We start from the raw sequence: 8,876 nt of genomic DNA, 5'->3' as shown, positions 1-8,876 counted from the left end.
AATTGCCTCTGTGGTGCCTTTACCTTTCCTAAAGTCAAGCTGATCGTCATCTAGCACATCCTCGATTTTCTTTTCCGTTCTTCTGTATACATTTTTTGTTAGAAACTTGGATGCATGAGCTGTTAAGCCGACTGTGCGATAATTCTCGCACTTGTCAGTTCTTGTAGTCTTCTTAACTGTGTGGATCGTATTTTTCCGAAAGTCAGATTGTTTGTCGCCAGACTCCTCGTACATTCTATACATCACTGAATAGTTTTTTTGTTGCCACTTCCCCCATGATTTTAGAAATTCTGATGAAGTGTTATCTATCCCTTCTGCCTTTCTCTGCACTTAACAGAGCAATTCCTTTTGCACTCTTAACGCTACCACCCCTGTTTTTGAGTTCACGTACAGATTTCCTGACAGTTTCTACTGTCTGGCAAAGAGGGGAAAACATTGCAAAAAATACGACTTTAACAAAGGCATTCAGAGAATTGACTGCGATCTGAGGGCAATTATTATAGTTTGGAGTTTGAGAGGGTGCTCAGTGTGAACCTCCTTTGATGGGCTGTTCGAATCCCGCAAGTTCAGATTTGTGGAGCATCCGGATGTGACTGTGGTCCGATGCTGGATGGTTAGGTTGTTCCGGTCGACCACATCTGACCACCCCCAAGAGTGTTCGACATACAGTGCACCAAGAACATCTTAATCCATTTGCCTCTGCGTCTGTCATCCGAGTACGAGTATTGTACTTCGTACAACATTCGCTGTAATCCTGCAACATTGGGCAGCCGAACCAGGGAATAGCCGCCCCATTCGTAGGCTGCCAAATTAACACCTCAACTTAGACGGCTGCATTTGGAGTGGCATCGTGGCCATGAAGCCAGGACTGCTGATAAATGGCGTCGCACTGTGCTCAGCGACGAATCGGGATTCTGTTCTCTGTCCAGGAAGACAAATGGCTCTGAGCACTATGCGACTTAACTTCTAAGGTCATTAGTCGCCTAGAACTTAGAACTAATTAAACCTAACTAACCTAAGGACACCACACACATCCATGCCCGGTGCAGGATTCGAACCTGCGACCGTAGCGGTCGCTCGGCTCCAGACTGTAGCGCCCATAACCGCACGGCCACTCCGGCCGGCTGTCCAGGAAGACAATATCAATAGTAGGCCAGTATGGCGGCGATCTGGCTAGACGTTCTGTATCCTCCCCCCCCCCCCTTCCCAGCGTTCTGGAGAGGCACAGCGGTGGTATTCCTGGTGTCATGGTGTGACGAACCATCAGGTATGACCTAAGGTCACGGCTGGCGTTGATTTAGGGAACTCTCACGGCACAACGTTACTTCACGGACATCCAGCGAGTACATAGTGTAATATTAGTAATTTTCGCCTCACAAACATTAATATACGCTCAATAGTAAACGCCTGATGGCCTAAACGTATCGAACAATTGCAAAGTAAAAGAAATGAACCATCGCATAGCAGCGACAGAGTCTATTATTCTTTATCTTTGCCGTTCTTGCGCGGTGTCTGTAAATCTCTATGTACATGTATCAATTAATGGTATAAAAAAGGTTTCTGTTATTTCAAGACAAATGAGGTATTTGGCGCCTCACCTTTAACTGTTTGTATTCTATGAAAGGCGGACGCGGACTTACTGCGTTCCGCAAGTGTATTTTATATTTTATGTGAAAATATTGAGTGAATATGCTAATTGTAATTTTTTTCAATCAGAAAATATGTAGTTTCTTGTAACTGATTACGAACAGACAGCATCAAGAGCACATTTTGACTGTTATGTATAAAGTATTTAACGACAATGGTCATCTATTGTAATTTAATATGAAGAAGTACGTAGCATTAAAAAAAACGTGTGTTAAAGATAAATGTGCTTATTTTAGTAAATTAACCTTGATGATTTCCATCTCCTTATTTACCTGAATCATAATTATTTTGTGTTACTTCACCACCAGAAATTACGATCACACTGATGGGCCGAACGCAGCATGAGGCAGAAGGAACATTATCGGTTTCCTATTATTTCTGAACCAACTCTTTTTTTAATTGTGTAGTGTTCCATTTCTTTTAAAGTCTATAAATCTTCTGGTCCCTTAGTGTTGATCCGGGTATGACTACATCGCGACTATAAAAATGCACAGAAATAATAATGTTTCTTCTGAACGGTCTCAAATATACGTATATATATATATATATATATATATATATATATATATATATATATATATATATATATATATACATCAATATGCTGCTCTTATTCAGGTATTTAATGCTCAACGTATGTTGTTATAATAGTGTAATCAATCCCTGATTCTGTTGCCAAGTGGCCCAACAAAATATTCACTTTCTCGACATTTAAAAAAAAAACATTTCTTTTTATTTTCGCCCCCCAAGAGCAACGTTACAATGGGTTATCTCTCATGCGACAGTACAGTAGTGACATCTTTCAACAGAACAATGCACATCCACACGTGGCACGGGTCACTGTGAACTGTCTGCGTGATGTTACTGATTCCGATTGCCAGCAATATATCTCAAACGTGCCTGACAGAATATGATAGGGAGTAGTTCCAACATCAACTCCGTCCCAGGCCCAGTAGCCAAGACATCACGAACCATTTATGTCAGTTGTAAGCCAGCATGCCTCAGGAGAGCATACAACGAATTTATGACTCCCTTCCAAACTAAATGAGTGGAAGGAACAAGGCCGCCATACTGATTAAGTGTGCTCATAGCGAGAACTTCTTTATGAATTTGACTCGGTTTTGAAATCATTGAACTAACATCACGTACCCTTCAACCCCTTGAAGTTTCATTTCGTTTCCTCGTCCTCTTTTGGGCGCTTCACTTCTTTTTTGTCAGAAAGCCCATTTGTTTGATGTTAACTACACTACTGGCCATCAAAATTGCTACACCACGAACATTACGTGCTACAGACGCGAAATTTAACCGACAGGAAAAAGATGCTGATTTTGCAAAAAATTAGCTTTTCAGAGTATTCACACAAGGTTGGCGCCGGTGGCGACACCTACAACGTGTTGACATGAAGAAAGTTTCAAACCGATTTCTCATACACAAACAGCAGTTTACCGGCGTTGCTTGGTGAAACGTTGTTGTGATGCCACGTGTAAGGAGGAGAAATGCGTACCATCGCATATCCGACTTTGATAAAGGTCGGATTGTAGTCTATCGCGATTGCGGTTTATCGTATCGAGATCCAATGACTGTTAGCAGTATATGGAATAGGTGGGTTCAGGAGGGTAATGCGGAACGCCGAACTGGATACCAACGGCCTCGTATCACTAGCAGTCGAGATGACAGGCATCTTATCCGCATGGCTGTAACGGATCGTGCAGCCACGTCTCGATCCCTGAGTCAACAGATGGGGACGTTTGCAAGACAACAACCATCTACACGAACAGTTCGACGACGTTGCAGCAGCATGGACTATCAGCTCGGAGACCATGGCTGCGGTTACCCTTGACGTTGCATGACTGACAGGAGCGCCTGCGATGGTGTGGTCAACGACGAACCTGGGTGTACGAATGGCAAAATGTCATTTTTTAGGACTAATCCAGGGTCTGTCTACAGCATCATGATGGTGGGATCCCTCTTTGGCGACATCGCGGTGAACGCACATTGGAAGCGTGTATTCGTCATCGCCATACTGGCGTATCACCCGGCGTGATGGTATGGGGTGACATTGGTTACACGTCTCGGTCACCTCTTGTTCGCACTGACGGCACTTCGAACAGTGGACGTTACATTTCAGATCTGTTACGACCCGTGGCTCTACCCTTCATTCGATCTCTGCGAAACCCCACATTTCAGCAGGATAATGCACGACCGCGTGTTGCAGGTCCTGTACGGGCGTTTCTGGGTACGGAAAATGTTCGACTGCTGCCCTGGCCAGCACATTCTCCAGATCTCTGACCAATTGAAAACGTCTGGTCAATGGTGGCCGAGCAACTGGCTCGTCACAATACGCCAGTCACTACTCTTGATGAACTGTGGTATCGTGTTGAAGCTGCATGGGCAGTTGTACCTGTACACGCCATCCAAGATATGACTCAATGCACAGGCGTATCAAGGCCGTTATTACGGCCAGACGTGGTTGTTCTGGGTACTGATTTGTCAGGATCTATGCACCCAAATTACGTGAAAATGTAATCAAATGTCAGTTCTAGTATAATATATTTGTCCAATGAGTACCTATTTATCATCTGCATTTCTCCTTGGTGTAGCAATTTTAATGGCCAGTAGTGTATATGGTCAGCGAGAAATCTAACAGTGGTTTGATTATCAGATGACTCGCTTATGTATACTGAGAACACGTGAAGTCGTACTAAGCTTCTCCCGTGTACAAAAAACAGTATTATATTTTTAGTTACAACAGGAAAAGAGCCCACAAAATAGGTTACATATTAAAGAAACAGGGACTTCAGGTACAAAACCCGCCACAGGAATAATCTCAGAACACACAACACACCAGCTGATAAATGCGACGAACCAATCATTTATCCTATGACGAGTTGTTCTTGTCAAAAGGTTTATTTCTGCAAACATGCAGATAACTTAAAACGAAATATTCTGAACTCTTCACAGCCTTAAAAAGTAATATCCCACGCATCACCAGGGAAACAACGAGTATAAAAATGTGATTAAAGTTTTGTGTTTAATAAAACTTGAAATGATGTCACCAAAAATAATAGGTGCCGCAGTTAGCGTCTCTGTGCTTCTGGGAGCCACATGTACGCTGTGATGAGATCATTGGAACAGATTGTAAAAAACCGCGAACGTTTTCGTGAAACAAATTGCTGCGGAAAAGTACTGCATCGTTTGTTTTACGGTTACCTTCGTAAAAAAAACATCAGATTGCTGCAGATGAGCAGCTGTAAACCATTTAATGGAGACTCTACGGAAGACTAGTAAAGAAGATAAGAAATATCATAGTAGACACGATAAAATGTTTATGCCTACTTTTGAGCTGCAACTATTACCGCTAAATATGCTGAATTTTTAGATTTTTGTCGAAATAGGAACCCACCGATGATGGCGTATATATGTCTAAAATGCTTGGGCAAGAAAACTAATGTAAGAAGAAACACATATTTCGAAAAACGTGTGAATCTCAGTCCTACATGATGTTATCTTAAACAAGTCTGCTATAGGAGCGTCGAAAGAGAAGGAGGACTCTTCTCTTGGGCTGCTGACTCACAAGCCTGTCCTGCACACTATGGGGTGAACGAGAAAGAACTCTGTGACCGACAACGTAATAGCCCACTAGAGCACAGGGAAAAAGTGAAAATGACGCGACATTGCTGACCTCAGTGAAAGTGAAGGAGACTTGGTGGGTGTGTTGAATGGAATAAACGGTGTAATGAGTACAGAATATAGATAGAGAGTAAACAGGAAAAAGACAAAAGTAATGCTAAGTAGCTGGAATCAGAAAGGGAGAAACTTAAGGTAAACATTTCTGATCACGAAGGAGACGAAGTTAAGGAGTTCTACTATCTTGAAAACAAAATAAGCCAGGACGGACGAAGGAAGGGAGGCATAAAAAGCGGACTAGCATAAGCAAATACGGCATTCCTGGCCAAGAAAAGTCTACTGGTAGGAAACATAGGCCTCAATTTGAGGATGAAATTTCTAAGAATGTATGACAGCATTGTATGGCAGTGAGTCTTGGAGAGTGAGAAAACCGGAACAGAAGAGATTCGACGTGTTTGATATATCGTGCTGTTAAAGATCGTTGAAAATTAGGCGGGCAAAAGTGCAAACATGAATTTGTGTGACAATGTGAGCTCTAAAGACCTCCAAGTCTAGATGCTACCACAGCGTTACTTTCGTTTTGCTGTGCAAAATTCATTGTCTTGTGCAAGCAGTTAGGATACTGATATAGCTGCGCCGTTATCGCTGAATCCTTTTTTGAAGCCTTTGAGTATAAGGCATTAAGTGCCATCCACAATTCTTGCTGAGATCGAGACGTTTGTTAGCTGGCCACTCGAATAATTCACCAACATTTAGACACACAATGTGTAGGAACATCTACATACGTAAAGCGTACACATTATACGCCTCGAGGAAAGTTATTGCGATGCTGCCGAAACGCTACACAGGCCGTTTCAAAGTCTTTATATCAAACGTGTAGGGATGACAGACCACGCCCTAAGAATGAACTTTTGTTAAAGACAGAATGTTCGCTGACGTTTCTCAGCGACGCGACGCGTTCTGTTGTACTCGCCGGTCCTGGGACGATGAGAGTCCTCCGAACTAGCAGGATATGTTTACCAGGTGTGCTGCATACTGCCTACCACAGTAAACAATAAACTGACAGAGTGGTTGTCAAGAAGGAAGCCTAAAGAATGGTCGTCTCTAAGCGAAGAAAGATAATGTGGAAGCGAATCGGTAACTTTAATTTTGCTGGGTCTACCCCCTTCCATATGGTGCAGATGATTATATTATAGGCAACACACAACGCATATGCGCGCTCCTGAGTGCCTACGCCCTGTCACCTTCCAGGGGCATAACCAACACTAACGGACGCCCATGTCACCCAGAAGTGTCAGTGAACAATTTGTCTCTTAACGAAAGTTGTTCCACGAGACGTAATCTATCACCCCCAGACGTCTGACGCAAAGATTTTGTATATATTAGCAATTTAAATATTATACGTCTTCCATCTGTTTTCACAAGACACCAATTCTTGCCGGCCGAAGTGGCCGACGGTTCTAGGCGCTACAGTCTGGAACCGCGCGACTGCTACGGTCGCAGGTTCGAATCCTGCCTCGGGCATGGATGTGTGTGATGTCCTTAGGTTAGTTAGGTTTAAGTAGTTCTAAGTTCTAGGGGACTGATGACCTCAGAAGTTAAGACCCATAGAGCTCAGAGCCATTTGAACCATTTTTGAACACCAATTCTTCTTATGTCGCTATTCTTGATCAAATGCGTATTAGACAAATCTGTTTCATCATTAGCAGATTCTTATTGATTCGAATGAAGTGATTAAAACGTAGCGGAATGTAACAGTTCATGGGTAATATTATCACTGTGGCTTTTGATAGCAGACCAGTGCGGTGCAGACACACTGAAAATTATGTAGCATGTGCACGTGTTGTCCTTGGAAAATATACCTACTGATCTGTTATTCTGTGTTTTGATCACTTAATTCAAACCAAATTTTATACTTTGATAACGATTGAGAGAAGGACAAACGATAACAGAGAACATTCTACTTAGGGAAATATGGCTCTGTAAGTACTGTATGTGTTACCATATATTATTTCAAGCAAATATTTAGCCTTTTATAAATAATACCACATTCATGACTCTTGCGAATCTGCTGACGATAATTGTCTGTTACGCAGTAGTATTAGCTATTTAGGCAACATGTGTGTCTGTAGTCTTAAGTCTCGTTAACTTACGAACATTGATATGACACAAATGCAGATTTAGGTAGATAAATTACCTGTTGGTTAGTAATAAAGGCACATACTCGCATATCAAAATAATTTTCATTGGTTTTACCCCTTCGATCAGGCATATAGTCCTTCTAAGTACCTATCGTTTGTATACTATCTATCTGAAGGATTAGAGGTAGGGATTGTGAAGCTAATCGTTATAGTTATTTACCATACAGCTGTGGATAAAATTCCTTACATTCGTGCGTTGTACGATAAATAACTATAACGACCAATGATTAACCCGTCAAGTGATGTCTCCAGCAATTCACTTGTCAACACCAGGTGAATTCTGTTTCTTTGTACCACCTACCGACTACCGTCCTTCTCTCAAATCTGCAGTAGTGTGCCACATACGGATTGAAGGAACTCTTCTAGACACGTTGAGGTTGTTGATGCTGTTGTTGTTGTCGTTGTCGTCGTCGTTGTTGGCACAACACCATGGAGTTTACAACACGATGAAATTTTTTGTCAAATTACAATATACTCACTGTTTTACAAAGCTGTGGTAAGCTTCAGGCCTCTACTACTGATTCTGCACCACTGAGAAGCTACTAGCAGTGCAACGTTAGTTTTACTCTCAGCTTGCAACGTCACTACCCTGCCAACTTGCACACAGCTTCATATTTCTTTTGTCAGATGTCTTTATTTGTATAAAAACATGTACCGTATTTATCGATTGTATATGGCTATTGTAAATTTACTACTTCACTGTTTTTCTACAAAAATTATATAAGAAGAAATACGCAATCGTATTTGTCAAAAAGAGTGCATAATCTCATACTGATTAGGCAGGTAACTTGTAGATCTTTGAATATATGCAGTAAGTTGGGGAAACTCCTGTGAGGTAGAGGCGTACTGCAGATTGTCGCGCAAAAAGCACCGTACGTAACAGTTCGTAGTGGTGCGTGTCCTTAGAAAGACTTAACTGCTTTAAGCTGCGTGCGAGGCAAGAAGAAATCTTACATCAGACAAAATGTGGCTACATAATGCTCAAGATAATGATTATTAGCCTTGGATGTATGGTCTGTCATAACCACAGCTGCCGGAATACTAACTACGGATGTATGCAAGAATGAAGAACATGCAAACGGTAGGTGAAATGTAGAATAAGACGCAACGTGATAACCATCACCGAATTAAGCGTTAAGTCCTACAATTATCGACCGCGAAAGGCAACAGTTATTATTTATTTAAATTTATTTTTGTGATAGGGTGACGATTAGTGTTTTTCCAAAATTTGACGAATATCAGGTAACAAGTACAACTTGTTTAACTGACTGCAAAATACTTCGTTATCTAAGTTATCGCCTATATTGTACTTTGTGTGAGCTAACTTAATTATGCATTCGTTTCATTACAATTATTAACAAGTGCAAAATTACAGATGCTGCTTGACAGCCATGACGTTAG

The sequence above is a fragment of the Schistocerca americana genome, chromosome 5, assembly GCF_021461395.2.
Source record: "Schistocerca americana isolate TAMUIC-IGC-003095 chromosome 5, iqSchAmer2.1, whole genome shotgun sequence".
Lineage (NCBI taxonomy): Eukaryota > Metazoa > Arthropoda > Insecta > Orthoptera > Acrididae > Schistocerca > Schistocerca americana.
This window is presented reverse-complemented; position numbering follows the sequence as displayed.